General features: G+C 37.0%; 1 protein-coding gene, 1 long non-coding RNA gene and 1 pseudogene across 5 annotated transcripts in view; 2 read left to right on the top strand and 1 right to left on the bottom strand.

The window, feature by feature from the left end:
* Positions 1-19,250, bottom strand: part of LOC143685175 (uncharacterized) — an 87,862-nt gene extending 68,612 nt beyond the window's left edge. Inside the window, exons 1-4 of one of the 2 annotated variants that reach the window (XR_013176447.1) lie at positions 18,849-19,250; positions 17,067-17,127; positions 10,520-10,627; positions 7,417-7,536 (exon numbers count right to left, since the gene is read on the bottom strand). This is a non-coding gene — a long non-coding RNA (uncharacterized LOC143685175). The remainder of the gene's footprint in view (positions 1-7,416; positions 7,537-10,519; positions 10,628-17,066; positions 17,128-18,848) is intronic. The other variant, XR_013176448.1, reaches the window with a different exon arrangement.
* Positions 1-24,170, top strand: part of LOC143685172 (uncharacterized) — a 189,050-nt gene that overhangs the window by 112,518 nt on the left and 52,362 nt on the right. The gene's annotated exons all lie outside the window — the stretch shown is intronic.
* LOC143682934 (AKT-interacting protein-like) lies at positions 14,822-15,864 on the top strand (annotated as a pseudogene).

The raw sequence follows: 24,170 nt of genomic DNA, 5'->3' as shown, positions 1-24,170 counted from the left end.
TAATAACACTAAATGTCAATGGACTGAATTCCCCAATCAAAAGACATAGATTGGCAGAATGGATTAAAAAACAGGATCCTTCTATATGCTGTCTACAGGAAACACATCTTAGACCCAAAGATAAACATAGGTTGAAAGTGAAAGGTTGGGAAAAGATATTTCATGCAAATAACAACCAGAAAAGAGCAGGAGTGGCTATACTAATATCCAACAAATTAGACTTCAAATGTAAAACAGTTAAAAGAGACAAAGAAGGACACTATCTACTAATAAAAGGAACAATTAAACAAGAAGACATAACAATCATAAATATTTACGCACCGAATCAGAATGCCCCAAAATACGTGAGGAATATACTGCAAACACTGAAAAGGGAAATAGACTCATATACCATAATAGTTGGAGACTTCAACTCACCACTCTCATCAAGGGACAGAACATCTAGACAGAGGATCAACAAAGAAATAGAGAATCTGAATATTACTATAAATGAACTAGACTTAATAGACATTTATAGGACATTACATCCCACAACAGCAGGATACACCTTTTTCTCAAGTGCTCATGGATCATTCTCAAAGATAGACCATATGCTGGGTCACAAAGCAAGTCTTAACAAATTTAAAAAGATTGAAATCTTACACAACACTTTCTCGGACCATAAAGGAATGATGTTGGAAATCAATAATAGGCAGAGTGCCAGAAAATTCACAAATACATGGAGGCTCAACAACACACTCCTAAACAACGACTGGGTCAAAGAAGAAATTGCAAGAGAAATTAGCAAATACCTCGAGGCGAATGAAAATGAAAACACAACATATCAAAACTTATGGGACGCAGCAAAGGCAGTGCTAAGAGGGAAATTTATTGCTCTAAATGCCTATATCAGAAAAGAAGAAAAGGCAAAAATTCAGGAATTAACTATCCATGTGGAAGAACTGGAGAAAGAACAGCAAGCTAACCCCAAAGCAAGCAAAAGGAAAGAAATAACAAAGATTAGAGCACAAATAAATGAAATTGAAAACATGAAAACAATAGAGAAAATCAATAAGGCCAGAAGTTGGTTCTATGAGAAAATCAATAAGATTGATGGGCCCTTAGCAAGATTGACAAAAAGAAGAAGAGAGAGGATGCAAATAAATAAGATCAGAAATGGAAGAGGAGACATAACTACTGACCTCACAGAAATAAAGGAGGTAATAACAGGATGCTATGAACAACTTTACGCTAATAAATACAACAATTTAGAGGAAATGGATGGGTTCCTGGAAAGACATGAACAACCAACTTTGACTCAAGAAGACATAGATGACCTCAACAAACCAATCACAAGTAAAGAAATTGAATTAGTCATTCAAAAGCTTCCTAAAAAGAAAAGTCCAGGACCAGATGGCTTCACATGTGAATTCTACCAAACGTTCCAGAAAGAATTAGTACCAATTCTCTTCAAACTCTTCAAAAAAATCGAAGTGGAGGGAAAACTACCTAATTCATTCTATGAAGCCAACATCACCCTCATACCAAAACCAGGCAAAGATATTACAAAAAAAGAAAACTACAGACCAATCTCTCTAATGAATACAGATGCAAAAATCCTCAATAAAATTCTAGCAAATCGTATCCAACAACACATTAAAAGAATTATACATCATGACCAAGTAGGATTCATCCCAGGTATGCAAGGATGGTTCAACATAAGAAAATCAATTAATGTAATACACCATATCAACAAATCAAAGCAGAAAAATCACATGATCATCTCAATTGATGCAGAGAAGGCATTCGACAAGATTCAACATCCTTTCCTGTTGAAAACACTTCAAAAGATAGGAATACAAGGGAACTTCCTTAAAATGATAGAGGGAATATATGAAAAACCCACAGCTAATATCATCCTCAATGGGGAAAAATTGAAAACTTTCCCCCTAAGATCAGGAACAAGACAAGGATGTCCACTATCACCACTATTATTCAACATTGTGTTGGAGGTTCTAGCCAGAGCAATTAGACAAGAAAAAGAAATACAAGGCATCAAAATTGGAAAGGAAGAAGTAAAACTATCACTGTTTGCAGACGATATGATACTATACGTTGAAAACCCGGAAAAATCCACAACAAAACTACTAGAGCTAATAAATGAGTACAGCAAAGTAGCAGGTTACAAGATCAACATTCAAAAATCTGTAGCATTTCTATACACTAGTAATGAACAAGCTGAGGGGGAAATCAAGAAACGAATCCCATTTACAATTGCAACTAAAAGAATAAAATACCTAGGAATAAATTTAACTAAAGAGACAAAAAACCTATATAAAGAAAACTACAAAAAACTGCTAAAAGAAATCACAGAAGACCTAAATAGATGGAAGGGCATACCGTGTTCATGGATTGGAAGACTAAATATAGTTAAGATGTCAATCCTACCTAAATTGATTTACAGATTCAATGCAATACCAATCAAAATCCCAACAACTTATTTTTCAGAAATAGAAAAAACAATAAGCAAATTTATCTGGAAGGGCAGGGTGCCCCGAATTGCTAAAAACATCTTGAGGAAAAAAAACGAAGCTGGAGGTCTCGCACTGCCTGACTTTAAGGCATATTATGAAGCCACAGTGGTCAAAACAGCATGGTATTGGCATAAAGATAGATATATCGACCAATGGAATCGAATAGAGTGCTCAGATATAGACCCTCTCATCTATGGACATTTGATCTTTGATAAGGCAGTCAAGCCAACTCACCTGGGACAGAGCAGTCTCTTCAATAAATGGTGCCTAGAGAACTGGATATCCATATGCAAAAGAATGAAAGAAGACCCATCTCTCACACCCTATACAAAAGTTAACTCAAAATGGATCAAAGATCTAAACATTAGGTCTAAGACCATAAAACAGTTAGAGGAAAATGTTGGGAGATATCTTATGGATCTTACAACTGGAGGCGGTTTTATGGACCTTAAACCTAAAGCAAGAGCACTGAAGAAGGAAATAAATAAATGGGAACTCCTCAAAATTAAACACTTTTGTGCATCAAAGAACTTCATCAAGAAAGTAGAAAGACAGCCTTCACAATGGGAGACAATATTTGGAAATGATATATCAGATAAAGGTCTAGTATCCAGAATTTATAAAGAGATTGTTCATCTCAACAACAAAAAGACAGCCAACCCAATTACAAAATGGGAAAAAGACTTGAACAGACACCTCTCAGAAGAGGAAATACGGATGGCCAAGAGGCACATGAAGAGATGCTCAATGTCCCTGGCCATTAGAGAAATGCAAATCAAAACCACAATGAGATATCATCTCACACCCACCAGAATGGCCATTATCAACAAAACAGAAAATGACAAGTGCTGGAGAGGATGCGGAGAAAGAGGCACACTTATCCACTGTTGGTGGGAATGTCAAAGGGTGCAACCACTGTGGAAGGCAGTTTGGCGGTTCCTCAAAAAGCTGAATATAGAATTGCCATACGACCCAGCAATACCATTGCTAGGTATCTACTCAAAGGACTTAAGGGCAAAGACACAAACGGACATTTGCACACCAATGTTTATAGCAGCATTATTTACAATTGCAAAGAGATGGAAACAGCCAAAATCTCCATCAACAGAAGAGTGGCTAAACAAACTGTGGTATATACATACGATGGAATATTATGCAGCTTTAAGACAAGATAAACTTATGAACCATGTAATAACATGGATGGACCTAGAGAATATTATGCTGAGTGAATCCAGCCAAAAACTAAAGGACAAATACTGTATGGTCCCACTGATGTGAATGGACATTCGAGAATAAACTTGAAATATGTCATTGGTAACAGAGTTCAGCAGGAGTTAGAAACAGGGTAAGACAATGGGTAATTGAAGCTGAAGGGATACAGACTGTGCAACAGGACTAGATACAAAAACTCAAAAATGGACAGCACAATAATACCTAATTGTAAAGTAATCATGTTAAAACACTGAATGAAGCTGCATCTGAGCTATAGGTTTTTGTTTTGTTTTGTTTTGTTTTGTTTTGATTTTACTATTATTACTTTTATTTTTTTCTCTATATTAACATTCTATATCTTTTTCGGTTATCTTGCTAGTTCTTCTAAACCAATGCAAATGTACTAAGAAATGATGATCATGCATCTATGTGATGATGTTAAGAATTAATGATTGCATGTGTAGAATGGTATGATCTCTAAATGTTGGGTTAATTTCTTTTTTTCCGTTAATTAAAAAAAAAAAAAAGAGAAGGGATAATTGGAGATGAAGGGATACAGACTGTACAACGGAACTGGATATAAAAACTCAGAAATGGACAGCACAATACTACCCAATTGTAATGCAATTATGTTAAAACACTGAATGAAGCTGCATGTGAGGTATAGGTTTTTTGTTTTTGTTTTTTTTGCTTTTTTTTCTTTCTATTATTGTTTTAATTCTTATTCTGTTGTCTTTTTATTTCTTTTTCTAAATCGATGCAAATGTACTAAGAAATGATGAATATGCAACTATGTGATGTTATTAAGAATTACTGATTGTACATGTAGATTGGAATGATTTCTAATTGTTTTGTTAATTCTTTTTTTAATTAATAGAAAAAAAAAATGTTAAGTCCTCGTTTTTGCTGAATAGCAGGATAACAGCCTTAAATTAACAGTCTTACAAAGTTTTACAAAAGCACCCAGAATTTCTCTCTCCAAAGAAATAAATATTAAATGGATGAAGTCTGCTAGAGTACCAAAAAGAAAGAAATAAAAAGATAATCACAATTTTAATGGCTGAGAGGTTAAACATCCTATTAGTATAAAAACAAGCTAACATAGATGTACATGTACAAATTTACCCAAAGAAGATCAGAAGAAATAAAGTATTTGCCATTTCTCACAGTCATTGAAGAGCTTTTTATCAAATTCTAAGTTTTCCTCCTTTTCAAAAGAGCTATTAAAAACAAAATTTCTGGAGGCCAAGAGAGGACTATTAAAAGGACAGAAGGACTCATATAGTTCAAGAAGTTGGAATGGTTTAAGCTGAAGAAGATGCTTTACCCACTATCTTAAAATGAATGGCCATTATAAGAATTTTAACCAGTCTTTCTACACCATGTCATGATGAAAGAATTTTAAAACGTGAGCAGAAGTAGCTTAAAATTTAGTAGGATAGTCTTTAATTAGAATTACTGTAAAATTTTTCACTATGTTACTAAGCATCAAAATGGACTGTTAAGAGAGTAATTGCTTGCTGACTATAAGAACAGAATGGACACAAGGAACTAAAGTCTGGAAACCTGCTAAAGCTTGGGTCCTAGGCTCTCTGCAACTCCACTCCCTCTAGCACTCAGAATCTATAGCTTATTCTTAGGAACATTCCTATGTTGATTGCGGGTTATAATTTCTGATTTTAATAACTTTATTGTAATCTTAAAATACCATTTTTTGCCAAAGCAATATTTTAGAGAAAATTGAGGAGCTGTGTATTCAATAGAGTTTAACACCGTTCTAATCACCTTAACCAGGGCAGTTTTGACACAGATCAGGTATAAAATGATGAAGTTTCTGACTTGATTTAATACACACAATGAAAACTATGTGTTTTCATTTCTAAAGGTAAGTATAATTGCACATGCCTGACCAGCTATAATTAAGTCTGAAAAGCTGAAACATTTTAGCCAGGATTTAAGAGAAGATATTATAATAGTACATTATCATTATTAAATGTTACATGTCCTGTAAAATGCCACAGAAGAAACATTTCATTTTTAAAAGATTATCGGCTGTATTCAAAATGACCTACTAGGCCATTAGGTAGAATATGTCTCCTTGGAGAACTGAGGTGATGCAGCCCTCATCATTTAACTGCTGATCGCTTGGTTCCCACATATTCCAGAACTAGATTTGGCCTGCTGAGTTTTGGCAAGACTTATGTTGGTATCAAGCAAATTCCCTTCCAAAAAAGTGTTGGATAGCACTACGACAACTCTGAGTTGTGCTGAAATCCAAATGTGAATTTCCTGGAGCACATATGGGAACATGCAGTCAACAGATTTCTGAAATTGCATACCAGCACTTTGCTTTGCCTCTACAAGTGCTTGCCTATCTTGGAAGAAAATCTATTAAAATCTTTTCCAATGAGTTCAGAGAGAAAATACTGCAATTAAGTCGACCACTTCACTATTCAACTTCAAAGTTTTATGTCCTGACTTCTCTGTAAAGCTGTGATGAATATAGCATGTTTAGTATATATATAAATAAATATGCATGTGTATGTACGTATACGTATCTCCAAAATAGCAAAAGATTAGAGTGACATTAACAGAATCATAAGCATGAACATCATCTGTAAAAAAATTCCATAAATTCAGCCTTTTATCCTCCATAATCAGGACAAGGCTGAGACGTAAGAGTCAAATGTGCTATTTTGTGCTTTTCTGTAATAAGAGGTTTTGCTAAGGCATGCTTTACATTGCCTGTTTTTAAACTATGTGACTAAAACATTGATTTGCATATATTTAAAAATGCTTTTTACGCAATCATTTCTCACCTGCCCTGTACCCCTTATTTCTAAAGGAATTCTCTTATTCCCTCCCTGAATATGTTTTCCACTCTTCAGGTTTCAGGTATGGGATTAAATGACAAAGTTGAGGGGGATAATTCAGCCACTTTCTGATGTGCTATACCAATAGTCTGATAAGGTCAAGTTAACTTGAGGAAAAGGACTCAGTTTTTCACATAAGCAGCAAATGATTGTTTTGCTCTCCTTAAGAGACCCTCAGTTTTCTGATGTATGCAGTGAATTTTCCAGTCTGGATTTATTAAACCTCTCAGATCACCCTGGGTTTTTATTTATCATGACAAATGGATACCAACACAGAGTCTAGAAATACACTTCTACATAGTGAAAAGAGGGGGCAAAATATGTGGTGCTAAATACAGAAATATCTTTTCTAGAATCTGAAGAATCCCTAAAAAGTAGAAAGGACACCTCTCAGAATAAAAACTATTGAAATCGAGAATCATATTCTTAGTGAAATGTGACAGGCAGAGTCTAAAAAAACATACAAATGAATGATTGAAGACAATGAACTGGCATATAGGATTGGCATAAACAGAGGTGAGCATCAAAGCAAAGACTCAGGACTGACAGGACCCCACTGAGCAGGCCAGGCAAATTTATATGAATCCAGGACGGCCAGCACAAAGTCACTGCTTCCTCTTACCAATATTAGATTTGTCTTCTAACTCAATCTGATGCATGACTTTTAGGGAAATAGAGACTGTTAACTAGGAAACAAAATCAAACTATAAAGCTGTTTCAAAAAGAAAAGATTTTTAAGATGTTGAGACACAACCCAATTCTTCGGGATATACCCATTGGAAAAAAAAGTGTAATATTAAGAAAATAGACATACATACACCTCAATGGCCTTGCAGGGTTTGGGGTGCAGAGCACCAGCTGTACTCCAGCTCCACACGCAATAGGAAGCACATGGTACCAGCAGTGCAGTGGCCGGGCCCAGGTGGTGCACGCCGTGGCTGTCAGTGGGGGATGAGAATTGTTAGAGAGCATGTGTATGCCACCCAACGTCAATCCCAAATAAAAGGGAAAAATACAGTGGATAGAGACAAATCTCAAAACAGCAGATTAAAGTAAGAGCCAAGAAAATGCTGTTCCTTTCTGATAATCCCTCTACATACCCAGCTCCCTCCCGTAGCCAGGTTGCTGTGGCCTATTGCATATTTATCACAGACACCAGCCAGGATTAGACATAATTCAGATTAGAGGAACTCAGGAAAAATCTGATTCTTTGACATTTCTAACCAGAGCAAAGAGTTTTTTAGAATCTCATAAAAACACATTGTTTGATAAGTTCCCCAACTTCTTTTAGAAGCATGAGGTGAGTCAGAAAGTTGGGCAAAATACAAAATGCTCTTGGCTTTATTGATTAATTACTCGTCACTGAAATCCTTCCCTTGGTTTCTATAAGCCTGTGTTTTATCTTAATTTTCTGGACTCTCCCACTCCTCTATTGCTCCCTCTTCTATTCCCCTGTTCAGTGACCATGTGCTCCAAATCTCCTTCTTTGCTCCTCAGATCTTTCTCTGTACTTTACCCCCGGGAGAACTCATTCCAAACAAGGTTCACCTACTACCTATGTGTTCTTAATCCTCGTACCTAGTTGACATGGGTAAGAAATATATCATTAAAAGTTTTCAAATCTCGGGGGAAAGGTGAGAATCAGAAAGTTAGTGAGTAGAGGTAGAGGTGGAGGAAATGTCAGGAGGAGTCTAGGTGACCTTTCAGGTAGCTAGGCTATTTAAATGACTCTTCACTAGAAAGAATCAATACTCTGACCCAAGATAGCTGTTTGTAGCCTTTTCACTAATATGCCCAGGTGCAGCATATGGTTGGAAAAAACAATCCCCAAATCTCATTCATTTTGTTTAGCCAGGACAAATCCTTGAAGGATGAGGGAATCTCAGCCGTTGCTCTGTTTTATTTCATGGTTCAATTTTACGTCCTTTAAAAATGCAACCCAACCTTAGCAGATTCAGAAAACAACATGGGGTCAGAGCACTTGGGAGGTAAAAGAGAAAGTCGGTATTCAAGATGCCAAACACAGGCTCCAGAGGAAAGTTCTCCTAATCATCCAGTGGGTTAGATGCTCATGTACTTTTAAATCAACAGGTGTTCATCTCATAAAACCCAAACATGATGTTTTTAACAACCTCCTTGGCTGTCCTAAGGATACTTAGGATAAAACGAGAAGGAAAAATCCCATCCCTAAGGTAATGATTTCAGCTGGCTTGACCAAGTCTGTGTGTGCGTGTTAGTGTAGGATAATGGTGAGGAAGATAAAGTAAAAACGTGGCCTTTCTTGCTTTATTATGCATTCACTAGATGAACTGAAGACATCAGCTTTACAGTTTTTGACATCTGGTGTCTGAATGGCACCCTCTGCTCTGAGGAGCTCTCCAACTCCTCTCAGGACAGTGACCATCACCACCTCACCAGGGCCCACAGTGGGGAGATGTCAGTCAGACACTTGGGGCAAAATAAGACTGCCTGCTCCAAGCGGTCAGGGTCCAGCAAAGAGATAGGCAGTGAAAAGTGTAATAGTGTAAGGCACATAGAGGCATATTTTTTATAGTTTATTTGAATGGGACATAGAAAGCAGACTTCCAAAAATGAACTAAAGTTTAAGTATATTTTAGGGGTATCTTCCTTTTCTATTTTGAGTACTGGCTTATCTCACTTAGGAAAGTTATAAGACGTCAAATTGAGTATCCTTGCATGACTGCATACCTGATATGTTCAGGACACTGCAGATAAACCAAGAGTGGGACAGGCCCAGAGAGGAGTAATAAGGTGGACGCCTGCATGGAACAGCTCACCATCTCTCCAGATACAGACACAAGGACCCCAGCTCTGAAGCCCGGCGCTGCATGAGGAGTGAGCTAACAGAAGCCACGGCGAGTGTGGGAAAACAGACCATTGGAGATGATCTTGGAGCTTAAGGACAAGTATTCCCCAAGTGAGAAAGAATATTCCAGGCAGAAGGACAAACATGGACAAAGGCATGGAGTATGAAGAAAATGATCAAAATTAAACATTTCTTGTTCTCCATGCCAAGTTTTGGGGAAAAGGAAAGAAGCATTTCAAGATGGTTTGTTCTCTGTGTACTTTGGGAGAGTCTCAGATTCCTATAGAAACAGACACACAAATATCTAAGTCTGCAAAGGAAGAAACATAAATGACTAATAAATGTTTTAAAATTTTAAAAATTCAACCTAACAGTATAGCAAAGAAACACAAAATAAGATATCCATTTTCACTTGTCAAATTAGGAATTTAAAAAATGACAGTATTCTGATTTGGCAATTGCGCAGAGAAAACAGACATTTTTACATATTTCTTTGAGTGTATCCTAAGGAACAATCATTGGCCTGTACAAAGACCTAACAACAAAGAGATCTACCGGGACATGATTTCTAGTGCAAAAACTTGGGAACTGGTTAAATAAATTAATGTACAAGTACAAATTCAAATATTATACAATCACTAAAAATATTGTGGAAAAATATATAATGACATTGCTTTATGGGTAAACTTTATGCTAACTGAAAAATATTGTATCTATATGTATATAGAGACAGAGGGTTTCAAGAATATAAACAAAACCAGTAGCAGGAAGTTATTTCTAACAGGTAGATATGATGATGGTTTTTGTTTCCTTTTTCTGCTCATTGCATTTTCTAAAATTACTAAAATGAGTGTATAATAATTCTATATTGAGAAAAATTTTTTATTCAACTTTATAAAAAGCAGGAGTACAGTTGTTGTTTCCTCTATTAGGACAAGAGCTCCTTACTTTATGGTAATGAGCACAATTATTGCTCTGATGGTAAAGGAAACATTATGGAAGGGGAAGAGGCCTTTAGGCCCTCATTTCCCAGTTAGTAATAATTTATTACATTGTGAAGTTTTTATTCTCCTTCATTTTCCCAATTGCCTCACCTGGTATGTCTCTTGGCAGTCTGTCCCATGCACAGAATTGAATAGACAACTTCCAGGGAGCACTCTTCTCTTCAGTAGTGGCCTCCACTGCACCACTTTGTTAGGGCTCTAAGAGAGCATAATAACTTTTTCAATTTGCTATGGCAAAATATGGAGTGACATTTAGTTAAATTAGAGAAAAATATTCAATTCAATTCTGTGACTTAAAAACACCACCATTTAGAACATAGAAAATATCTCACTCGCAAATCAAAGCTATTCCTTAGGGGAAAAAAATTTTTCTTGTTTCATGGCCTCAGAGAATGACATTATGTATATATATATATATATTTTTGTTAGTGCTTTTTTTTATTAATTAAAAAAAATTAACAAACAAAACATTTAGAAATCATTCCATTCTACATATATAATCAGTAATTCTTAATATCATCACATAGTTGCATATTCATCATTTCTTAGTACATTTGCATCAATTTAGAAAAAGAAATAAAAAGACAACGGAAAAAGAAATAAAATGATAATAGAGAAAATAAAAACTATACATACCATACTCTTTACCCCTCGCTTTCATTTACCACTATTTCCAACTGAATTTATTTTAACATTCTGTTCCCCCTATTATTTATTTTCATTCCATATGTTCTACTCTTCTGTTGATATAGTAGCTAAAAGGAGCATCAGACATAAGGTTTTCACATTCACAGAGTCTCATTGTGAAAGCTATATCATTGTTCAATCATCATCAAGAAACATGGCTACTGGAACACAGCACTACATTTTCAGGCAATTCCCTCCAGCCTCTCCACTACATCTTGAACAAGGTGATATCTACTTAATGCATAAGAATAACCTCCAGGATAACCTCTTGACTCTGTTTGGAATCTCTCAGCCATTGACACTTTGCCTCATTTTACTCTTCCCCCTTTTGGTCGAGAAGGTTCTCTCAGTCTCTTGATGTTAATTCTCAGCTCATTCTAGGGTTTTTCTCAGTCCTTTGATGCTGAGTCTCAGCTCATTCCAGGATCTTTGTCCCACGTTGCCAGGAAGGTCCACACCCCTGGGAGTCATGTCCCACGCAGAGAGGGAGAGGATGGTGAGACTGCTCATCATATTGGCTGGAGAGAGAGGCCACATCTGAGCAACAAAAGAGGCTCTCTTGGGGGTGACTCTTAGGCCTAAATTTTAAGTAGACTTGACCTATCTTTTGTTGGGTTAAGTTTCATGTGAACAAACCCCAAGACTGGGGGCTCAGCCTATAGCTTTGGTTGTCCACACTGCTTGTGAAAATATCAAGAATTCAACTTGGGGAAGTTGAATATTTCCCCACTCTCACCATTCCCCAAAGGGGGCTTGCAAATACTTTTCCAGTCACTGATCAAATCATTCTGGGATTCATCGGGGGATCACTCTGGACAAACCAACAAAATCTCATGTGCTACCTGAGATTCCAAGTACTTATGACATTCAATCAAACTGTCTACATGAGTTATATTAGGAAATGCTCTAGTCAAAATCTAAATTTTATAACAAATAAACATTTTTTGCTTTAGTCTTACACATAATGTGACATTTTGAAGTATTACTTATCATCTAGTTTCAGCACCCTGCAATAATGACAATCCTTTGTTCTTCCTCATGCAAAAACATTTTTAAAATTTGTACATTGTACATTTCACTATTATTATACACTCTAGGCATTCCTAGATTATACCACCTCAATCTTTAACATCTATCTTTCTTTCTGATTTCATTTATGTCCCCAGCCCTCCTCCCTCTATCATTCTCACATGCAGTTTCATTCAGTGTTTTAACATAATTACATTACAGTTAGGTAGTACTGTGCTGTCCATTTCTGAGTTTTTGTATCCAGTCCTGTTGCACAGTCAGTATCCCTTCAGCTCCAATTACCCACTATCTTACCCTATTTTTATCTCCTGATGGTCTCTGTTACCAATGACATATTCCAAGTTTATTCACTAATGTCGGTTCATATCAGTGAGACCATACAGTATTTGTCTTTTCATTTTTGGCTAGTCTCACTCAGTATAATGTTCTCTAGGTCCATCCATGTTGTTACATACTTCATAAGTTTATTCTGTCTTAGAGCTGCATAATATTCCATCATATGTATATACCACAGTTTGTTTAGCCACTCGTCTGTTGATGGACATTTTGGCTGTTTCCATCTCCTTACAGTTGTAAATAATGTTGCTATAAACATTGGTGTGCAAATGTCCATTTGTGTCTTTGCCCTTAAGTCCTCTGAGTAGACACCTAGCAATGGTATTGCTGGGTCATATGGCAATTCTATATTGAGGAACCGCCAAACTGCCTTACACAGTGGTTGCACTTGACATTATTTTTAAATAATATTCAAACTCTTGGCTTTTTCCTCCCTGGCAGCTAACAAGGCCTATGGTTTATTTCTTTCCATATTGATTACAGATGAGGGAGGGTCTTTCCCGGTGAGTTTAACACCAAAGAATAAATGCCAAGACATGATGTGCTATATGTAGGTATATAGGAAAGTGAATTTAATTAACTCTGACGATCAAGGCCCTGTGGCAAATAATATAGAAGTAGTGCCTGGTTTTATAGTTTTGTAGTAAAAATGATTTTCCTGAAGACGCTTATATTAACAAAAAGTAAGCATTTTTCTGGGGGTGAGACATCATTTTTGCTGACTTAGAACATCTAGTAACTTTGTTAGGACAAAGGTGACATCATGCCAGTATGGTCTGGTTTAAAAGATTTATGCTTTTACTTACCTAAAAATGGGATGAGCAGACAAATAAAAGATAACGGTGTGGTGGATTGAATTTTGTACCCCAACAAGGACATGTTCTAATTTTTAATCTGTGTTTCTGTGGGTACGAATTCATTTGTAAATAGGACATTTTAACTATGTTATATTTGGTTAAAGGGTAGGCCCTGGACTTGGTGGAGGGAGAATGGCCTTGCTGAGACCAGGGTTTTGGACTTGTAGCCTCCGAAACGGTGAGCCAGTAAATTGCTGTTTAAGCCAACCCATTGCGTGGTATTTGTCACAGCAGCCTGATAAACTAAGACAAATAGTTTTCCTCTTGACTTTCAGCAGTGAAAAAAGAAAGCTTCATGGAAAATAAGCTTGCAGGTTTTAACAAAGTCCATTCATCTTGTGGACTGTTGCCTCTGCTGTAACGCATATATGCATTCCTAAACATCGCCTTACTGACAAAATTGCTCAGCAAAAACATAAGGCTCACCAGAAAATAAGGTAAGGGGCACATCACTCAAAAGCTTTGCCAGTTACACATTTCAAAAGATACAAGTCTTATGAAAAAGGTATAATTTGTTAAATGGTGAAAACAATGCATAATTCTAAATAAATATGGTTCTTTGCCTTGTAAAAGACCTGGAGTTTCCTTGTGGAAACAGTCTCCTGAAGGGTTTCAGCTTGTGATGATTGTAAAGTAGTAGAAGGAGGGTGTGATGGTTAGTTTTAGGTCTCAATTTGATTAGGCTGTAGTGCCCACATTCAATTAGACACTAATATATAGGTGTTGCTGTGAAGGCAGTATATAGATGTGGCTAACATCTACAACTTGACTTTACATAAAGGAGATTATCTTCAATAATTTGTGTGTGTCATCCAATTGAAATGCCTTAAGAGTACAAGTGATGTTTCCTTGAAGAAATTTTGCCTCAAGTTTGCAGCATCAGCTCAGACCCAAGAGTTCCAGATGCCAACCTGCCCCACAGATTTCAGACTTTGGCTGCCTCTACAATCACATTAGCCAATTTCTTAAAATGAATCTCTTGATCATGGATAGAAATAAAAGTGCTGGTGATAAGGGAGAGAGAGAGATAGGCTTCCACTGGTTTTGTTTCTCTGGAGAACCTTGAGTGACACAAAGGGCTATCTGGAATTGGATGGGATCTGTAGCCCCAGATGTAGGTGGGTGTGGATTGTAGCACCTGCAGTGAACTGAGATAATTGCTAGATGTTTGAGATGTCCACACATGTGCATTTGGGGAAAGCCATGCAGCTTAGTTTAGCTAGATACAGTTTTCTGCAGTCATATAGTGTTTTTTGAAGACAATATCTCACATAAACAAATTTGAAATTCACATTATACTCAAGTTGTTCCCTAACATATTGATCATATTGAAACAGATACACACTTTCAATAGCATTCAAAAGCAAGAGACTTGCCCACATAGTAAGAACATATGACGGAAGGGGCCAGGCAGGAACTGCGGCCGGAGATGTCCAGGCGGTGGTGCTCAGCAGCTGAGAGCATTGCTTTGCAGGCAGCCTGGTCAAGAGTAGGCTGAGGACAGAAGAATCTGATGACACACACTGTTAAATTTTTCTGTTTGGAGTGCACATAATGAACACTTTCTGTAGTATGTCTTCAAGCTCTGTACACACACGATCTGATGGTGAGGAGAGTCATTAACAGGGGACAGGACATGAAAACCAGTCCTCCACACACTGCTCCAAAGAAACAGCTGCCTTCTGTTCCCAAAAATGCTTTGTCCATAACTAAGCCTATATCTCCCGCCCTGGCAGCACAGTCAACAAATGGCACACATGCATCTTATTGACCTTTCTGGAATATTGTCTTCTTGCTGAACTGAGCCATCCTGACAGACTGAATACCACCTGAGGAGATGGCCCAGAAGCGAGAGGGTCAGGAAGCCTGACCTTAGGGGTCAAGAGCTGAGTGAACTAAAGACCATAACTTGTGCTTTGGTTGTGAAGCAGAAGTGACCTGGTGTCCACATGCAGCCAATTTATCACTCTGCTTTAATGTGGTTCATAGTACTCGTCATCCGGCATGGACTTTATCAAGATGGTGTATTTAAGTTTAAAGTTTATATCCCTGAAAATCACCCACATGGCAACTGTCCACACCTGGTGTGTGATATCCCCTCTTTCATCGACGAGTTGATCCCGCCTCAGGTGAACTGGATGTGAACAAAGCATTTGCAAAGTGCAGGCAGAACCATAATCATATTTGGCAAGTATTAATGAATACAAGAAGAGTTTTCTGCAAGATTGATACAGCAAGCCCTCTAAACCCAGACACTACAGAGCTGTATGAAAAAGATGTTCAGCTCTTTAAAAGTAAAGTGGTAGACAGCAATGCTCGTTTGTTTGGCCAACCTAAAATAGAGGACCCTATGTAATTAGGTTTTCTCTGTGGAATCCTTCTGTACATGACAAAGTCAGAGAGAAGATGCTGACTCAGAAAAAGCCTGAAGACCAGCACAGTAAAAGTGTTCGTGTTGCTGACTTGTCATGGGGAAAGCCTGGCACCGTACAGCCTTTCAGTAAAGAGAAAACAGGAGCAACTTGAGAGGTGGTGAGTCTGGTGCACCATGCACTTTCCTCCTGGACTCTGACCTATTAAAGCTGACCAATGGTGAAGGACTGCCTGAAGAGGAAAACTGTGTGAACAGTGATGGATAATCAGTGTTTTCCATGTATACTTAGGTTCTGACAGCAGGTTTTGGGAACTGTCTTGAAGTAATACATCACTTCTGTCAAAAGTGTCTTTAGGGTGGTTATCTAGTTATCTAGATAACTAGTTATCTGGTTATCTAGTTCAGTACTCCAAATTGTTGAGGACCTTGAGGCTTAAGTATTTTTCTGATTATAATGCTAAAGGCAAGTTGCACTCAGAGTAGACAGAATTTAACACTAATGATTTTTAAACCAGGGTGACAGTTTCAGTACACGTATGTTAAGATGTGTAGAGAGAGTAAATTCTATAGCTGAGCCCTTTTGTGTGGAAAATCATTTGAAAATTCAGTCGTTAGCCTACCGTATACTCATTTGTCACTGAGGTACATATTAGACGAATGAGAAGAAAACAAAATGTTTCTTCATAGTTGAGTTTTTTAAAAGCAAATTACTTACTGTATTTTTATGATGGGAGGGAGAAAAAGTATTCAGATGGTTCCTAGTGAAGTCAGATATTTAAATGATGAATAACTAATGTGCTTAGTAGAGACAAAATAAACCAGTAAGTGATTAAAAAAAAAAGAGCTTTTGGCAGATACCAGGGTAATCCAACTATCACACAATTCCAACTTCCTATATTTACTTGCCTGTGTTCTAGGGTAAAAAAACTAAAATGCACTTGAACCTAGAACCATGTAACACAGTCATTACCAATGACATGACCAGTGAGTTATGTGCATCGACCAGTGGCCAACAAGGCACGAACGCTCGGACGGTGAGAGCAATGCCCAAGCCGATTACTGTGGTTGACAGGAGCCCTCACAAAAATCCTCATCTCCCGTGAGAGCCCAGCAGGCCAAACCTTTGGAAATGTACAAAGAATATAGTACAGAGTGCTGGTGCTGAAAATTAGCTCCAGAGAAGAGATGTTGAGAAAAAAATCTGGTCATAAAGTACATGAGGAATAAATATTGTGTTATCAAGACCTCCAAAAAAAAAAAACACTTTCAAATTTTTACCCACCATGACAAGGTAAAAAAAAAAAATGGGTCATTGCATTCAATCAATACTTCTGGGGAAACTTTATTAACTTACTGAGGATGCCACTGTGCCACTGGTGCATGTGTCATCCGTCATGAATATAATCCTGGAAAATCTGAAAGGTGAGAAAAGAATAAAATCAGTAGCTTGAGGTCTCTTTGAACTGCTCCAGATGGATTTTATGTCACCACGCCAGGAAATGAAGTTAGAGTATATTCCATTCAGTTTTTGTTTATTCCCAGAATGAAGTCTTTCCATGTTGATGTGTACAGCTATGGATACGACAGTTGCAAAAATAATAATAATAAAGCTTAATCTTTTGTTGTCCCTAACCTGAAGAATTCAAACCTAACACTAGGGCTGAGCCACCCAATTGTAATTGGAACTGTCATTAAAGACCTTTGTAAAGTCTTAGCCTTATTCAAATTCTTTATTCTCCCTATAGCATCAATCTTTTACTCTTTTTAAGTAAAGAGAGTCAACGGCCTTTTGAAACTCAAACTTACCGAACTATTTAATACTCTAGGACTCTGTTGGTCAAAAAAAATGCTTAGCTTTAAATATTTCTATTAGAAAAGGAAGATCCAAATTCAAAAATGCAAGTTTTCCCACTGAGCAAATTAAACCCAAATGGAATAAAGGAAATGATAAGAGCAGAAAATAAATGAAATAAAACAGACAAAAATAGAAAAATATCAATCAAGTAAAAAACTGGTTTTTGAAACAGTCAATAAAATTGGTAAATTTCACTAAACTGGTCAAGAAAAGTCAAGAGAAAACACAAATTACCAATATCAAGAATAAAGAATATTATCACTTTAGATCTACAAACATTAGGAGTATAATAAGAGAATATTATAAACAAATTAATACCAGTAAATTGAATAGTTATATAAGATGAACTTTTTGAAAAACAAGGTTAGAAAAAAGTGTAAAATTTCTATAATCCTATAACTACTGAGGAAATTGAATTTATAATTAAGAATTTCTACCATAAAACTTTAGGCTACGAATGATTCACTAATAAATTCTATCAAACATTTAAGAAATATATAATACTAACATTACCAAACATTCAGATAGAATGTTTAATAGAGGAGAAAAAAATACTTTCCTGCCCATTTTATGAGACCAGCATTATCCTACTACCAAAACAAAAAAGAACATTATAAGAAGTGAAAACCAAAAACAATATTCCTTCTGAACAGAGTTATTCTCAGCAAAAAATTAGCAAATGAATCCCAGAAATTAAAAAGAAAAAAACAAAACACATCACAACCTGTTGGGGTTTAACATTTAAAAACTAATCAGTGTCATTCACCATACTAGCAAAATTATGTAGAAAAACCATATGATCATCTTAATGAAAGGAGAAAAATCATTTAATAAAATGAAAAATTTTTTCATAATAAAATCTCTCAACAAACAAAGACTAAAAGGGAACATTCTCAACCTGGATGGAGAATCTATAAAAGCTTAGAGTTAACATCATCCTGAATGGTGAAAGAGCAAAAGATGGAGAATGAGGCAGGGCTTTTCTTTCTAAGAACCCATATTTCTAAACTGGATAATAAGGCAATAATAAGTAAAAAGCAAAGAGACTGGAAAAAAAAGAAAGAAAACTGATTTAATTCACGGAAGGCATGATAATTTCATAGAAATTCCTAAAGGATCCGCAAAAATATTCTGGAATTGTAAGTGACTTTAGATATAATACTGGCCTCTCCAAGTCTCATATTCATACAGACCTCTCCAAGATATTTAATATTCCTAAATAGATCCAGGAACTAAACAAATATATATTTATAATTAGGTAATTTGCTTATTCTCCTACACCTGGTGCTGCAGGCAGTTTGGATTGAAAATGGAATCTGTTCTCTTGTTACAATTTGGGCTCTTGGATCCTGGCTTGGAAGAGGGTTACAAACTTTGATCGTGATCCCTCTCTTAGTATTTGCTTGTGTTGCAGAGCTCAAATATATGATCTCTGGAGTTTTAAATGCTGTCACACAGCCACTGTTCCATCAAATGATGCAACAAAAGATCATCCAACAAGAAAACAACCCCTTCCAGAAACTTGACGCATGAGCGTAGCCCCTCAAACAGTGGTGCAGATCTAGATTTATCATGCCCCAGATGGCAATGGTGGACCTTGCAGCCTCAAGTGAAAGAATGACCACAAAGGGAGGAACTGAGAATTAAGCCACCTGTGTGATCTTAATTGCCCTCCCATACAAATTATTTCATGTGCACATATATGCATACATCCACAGATTTCTATTCAATCTTCAAAATGTTATAGAACAGTGGGAAATGACCCAATTACTTTTTCTATAAAGTTTTAAATCCCTAAGTCCAAATAGCAAAAACAAGCAGCAATCCAGTATACTAGCTGAATAAAATTTCCTAGTTGTCTAAAGCTTCATCTAGACTTTTTAAAAATCAAATATGTCAGCACCTTGACCACCTAAGATTGTACATTAAATGGCACTCAGTTTATATGTGTGGGATCTTCTTGCTGAGGTGTCAGAGAATGAAGCATTATATGTCCTAAAAAGGGCATCAAAGTTTAGAGAATACAACTACAGACTTTTGATCAAAGTTTTTGAGCCTGAACAAACGTGAGTAACTTTGAATCTATCTAATGTCTATATATTATTTGCCACACTATAAAAAGCAAAAAGACATCAAGGATCCAAAGGAAATTTCTTAAAATGTAATTTCTTCTACAAGTTCAGCAAACCTTAATGTAATTTTCTTTTTATAGATCTAAATTTATTAGTTATTTCAGGTCATCAACTTAAAATATATAGTTCTTCAGGTTGATAAAAAATACCCCAAATACATTTTGCCTATTTTACCAATAGCAGTATTCTATGAATGTTTCCTGTGGTTCTTTATATGGAAAATGTTATATTCCCAAAGAAAATATCTCATGTTATATATCTCACCATTGCAGACATTTACTTGATGTTTCTTTTTCTTGACAAGCAAAACATAAAAGATGACTTTGATCTGGTTCTCTTTTAAAATTATCTAGATCATATAGATGTGGATCTTGTTTCTTACCTGAAAAACACCCTGTATCTGCCTCCCAATCCGTGAAGGCATAACTCTGATGTGCTGCCGCAGTTCTACGCATGCGCACAAAAGACCCATGCCTGAGACCAGCACACACCAGGGTTATGCCCCTCAGACCAGCACATCTGCACACCTACATCCTCCCTGGCCTAATTCTCCTTATTACTTCCTATCTTTCTTCCTGCCTGTTATTTGGATGTGAGACTGATGGGCGCATATGGCTTTGTAGCAATCATGAGGTAACCAGTAGGATTAAAGCCAAATGGGCAGTGCAGCAGAAAGACAGAAGGAGCTCAGAACATTAAGGACATAAAATCTACAGGATATTTATCAACACTTTTGTATAAGCTGTTCATTTGTATATACTCAAGAGGAATTCCCTGAAGTATCATACTAGACAGAAACATGCCACTTTTGGTAAGGGGTGTCATAATTTTCTGCACTCTCTGTGCCTCTGTTTAGAATGATCCAGATGTGGAAGAGGATGGAAACAAGTCGGGTTCAAGAGCAACACAGATTGGAAAGATAACTGAATCATAATGTCTCATTCTCTTTTTTGTTTTTCCAACTTAAAAAGTTCTTTCTACACTTAAAGATGTTCGTCTTAGAGATGAAAGCCATTTCAACAGTCACTAGATGTCATTGTGATGTCATTCAAATTCTGATGGGTGACAATCTGACAAAATTAAAAAGATTTTAATTTAATTTCACTAAAGGAAAAAAAACATATGATGTATTGTCATTAACTTGAAAATAATGACAAATACACCCTAAGTTCTTGCTCTCTGTTGAAAAAAAATTCTCCAAGAACCTTGGGGGGAAACTAGTTGTGGTTATCTGACTTCATAATAGCTTAGAAGATGCTTCATCCTACCAGTGAATTTATTTTGGAATTTTCAGCTGCTTCCCTTTTGTTACCTACCTAAACTTAGATTAGCTTCCATTTATCTCCCCAGTTCTATTTTTAGCAGCTATTCTTTAAATGTTTACTAAATGAATAAAGGATGACTACCTTCTTAATTCCTGCCACATTCAACCCCTTAAAAAGAAGCCTTCTGAATACCAGGGAGGAACTTATAAGTTCCTAAATTCCTTTCCCATTTCTGTAAGAAAGAGAGCAGGCTGCCATTGTTGAAAACCTTGAATCTTTGAAAAACTAGCTTGATTAATCTCCAGGGCATAAGGCATGGTGATGTGTCCCTATTGTAAAGTTGTTTTTATCTATTAAACTTCTTTCCCTTTGAAGGACCCATTTGAATGGACATTCCTTTCCTCCAGTGTAAATAACCATACACCCCATTTAGTCTCAAGAGGGAACTTTTCTTCAAAGCTGCTACCTGATGAGGACATAGATTTCAAGGTTGTCCATTTCAAAAGTTAATCTCTTCTCTCTTAACTGACCCTCCAGTGAATCTTTGCAGATAATTTGTTCTAGGGGCTGAAGATCCCTCCCACTACAAGAACTGAGTAGACATACCATCTTGGATAAGGCAAAGTAAGATTACCTGTCTCAAATCCAAACCACCAAAAGCTTCAATTTCAGTTGCATCCGATTTTGTATTACATCCTTTTTACTCTAATTATATAAAGTTTATCTTTCAGTTACTACCATTTCTCTCTGAAAATGTGGCTAGAGGAGGTAGTAATTGCAAAGATTCTAAATGTTTGCTTATCCTAGTTTGTTAAACCCTACATCATATGGCTTCCACCTTTCTCTCCCATCTCTATACCACTTGCCTCCTAGGCCACTACAGTTCAGCTATACTTGTATCCAAGAAATTAGGATTTAAGGGACGATTTTGATTACTGAATCATATTCCTTTTTGCTTTTTGGGATATTGGAATAGACAGAGAAGGATACCTGAAATCCTTAAACTATAATTCAGCTGCCCTGATTTCTGAAATGAATGCAGAAGTTCTTCTCTTGTGCCTTTGTGACAGTAAGAGCTGTTACTCACTTTATCTGGTCATTTTCTTGTGGGCAAAGGCCTTAATGCTAATGAAAAAATTGAAGTCAGACATTACCTAGCTTCAGCCTTGGACATTTGTAAATCGCATTCAGCTAGACTCTGCTATTGAAAGATAATATGTCTCCCTTCCTTTCTGCTTACGCTTTCAGCATTGAAGTGATAGCTCTGCCTCCCTCCTTTCAACTTATGTTCTCCTATTGAAATGATAATAACACCATCTCCTTTTCTGCTCTGAACTTGCTACTCAAAATGACCTCATCTCCCCTTGCTAAACTTCTTAAAAACCTTGAACCCCCTAAACTTGGGGAGACAGATTTTGAGCTGCTAGGCCACCTGCTCTCCCACTACGTGTCTAGTAATAAACTCTTTGTCTCTTTGAAACTCCATTGTCTCACAAATTGGTATTGAGCATGTGGGGCAACAGAACACACAGCCTTTGTCTGGTAACATACTGGCCTTCTCGTTCCTAGCTCTCTCTTCTACCTGGAATGCTCACCATCTAATCGTCCCACCGTCTGATCTTCCCGGGTTTGACTCCATCTGATCTTCCCAGATTTGACTTTTTTTGTCATTCGTTTCTCAGCTTAAGTGCCCCTGATGACACAGACTTTTCCTGTCCACTTGAAGTAGCAAGACTTCTGCTCTTCATGGCATCATTAGTATTAGCTCTCTGCATTTCACTTACCACCGTCTATGGTCAGCTGAATAATGGTCCTCAAAGTGAAGCAGGATAGAATAGAACAACTGCAGGTCCTTGATTGCCTACTCAGTTCTTAAAAAGATTTAATAAACAACTTCAAGTCCAGAGTTTCTTATCTAGCTCCAAAGGAAGTAATGCAAACTGCAAACTTAAGCTACAAACTTCATGGGGAAAAAATTTCCCCTAAAGCCCCCAAACCTCTTCAACCCATCAAAACCTCCCCAAATATAAAAACTTGTAAAATCATGGGCCCAAAACAAACTCTTAGTTGATAACAGAAAGCCTGGGGTTGTAAAGATTGTTAAACATCTGCCCAAAGATAAATTTTGGATACATGACTGGCTGACCACAGGTTCAACACATCTCTTTCCAAAACAATGCACGCGCCTGGTTAATACAAACTATGTAAGTCCCTAATGGTCAAAAGTTACTATAAGAACCTACACAAAGAAGACACCTACTGTTCTAAGGTTACAGAAAACTGCCACCAGTAAAACCTTCCTGTAAAACATACTAACCCACTCCACTCAGTGTGTGTTTCCCCCTTAAACATGTGTGCACCAACTTCTTTAAAGTGTACACTCTTTAAAACTTTATTATTTATTCCTACTGGCTCTCTCATCTCTAAATTTTTTAGTGTCAAGATTCCTGTTTTAATTTGTTAAGCTGCCAGACTGCAAAATACCAGAAACAGAATGGCTTTTAAAAAGAGAATTTATTAAATTGCACGTTCACAGTTGTAAGGCCATGAAAATGTCCATTAAGGTACCAACAAGAGGTCACCTTCACTCAAGAAAGGCTGATGCCATCTGGCACAGCTCTGTCAGCTGCAAAGTCACGTGTCTGGTGTCTTCTGGGGTCTTTGAGTTCTGGACACCTCTCTCAGATGGGAAGGCACAGTTACTAGCTTTCTCTCCTCATTTCATAAAGCTTCCCTGAGGGCACTTTCCTCCTGCATTTCCAAAGGTCTCTGGTTCTGTGGGATCTGTTGGCACTGAAGCTTTTTCCAAAATGGTTCCCTTTTAAAGGGCTCCAGTAAGCAGCACCACCTTGAATGCATAGAGACACATTTCCATGGAAATTATCTTATCAAAAGTTACCACCCACAATTGGGTGGTCACAACTTCACAGAAATAATAAAGAAAGATCCCATCCAGCAATATGGAATGAAGATGAAAGAACTTGGCTTTTTTGGGGTTCACAACAGATTCAAAGTGGTACAACTCCTGAACCTGGAACAAGGCTCAGCTGGTCCTATTGCCAGCAGAGCACTGGCTACAAAAGATGTCCACATCCCAATCCCTGGAATCCATGAAGATGGTACCTAATATGGCAACAGGGATTTGAAGATGTAAGTAAGGATTTTGAGATGGGAAGATTATCTCAGATTATCCAAGTGGGCCTGAT

Source organism: Tamandua tetradactyla, chromosome 5 (genome assembly GCF_023851605.1).
Source record: "Tamandua tetradactyla isolate mTamTet1 chromosome 5, mTamTet1.pri, whole genome shotgun sequence".
NCBI classification, from domain to species: Eukaryota; Metazoa; Chordata; class Mammalia; order Pilosa; family Myrmecophagidae; genus Tamandua; species Tamandua tetradactyla.
This window is presented reverse-complemented; position numbering and strand designations above follow the sequence as displayed.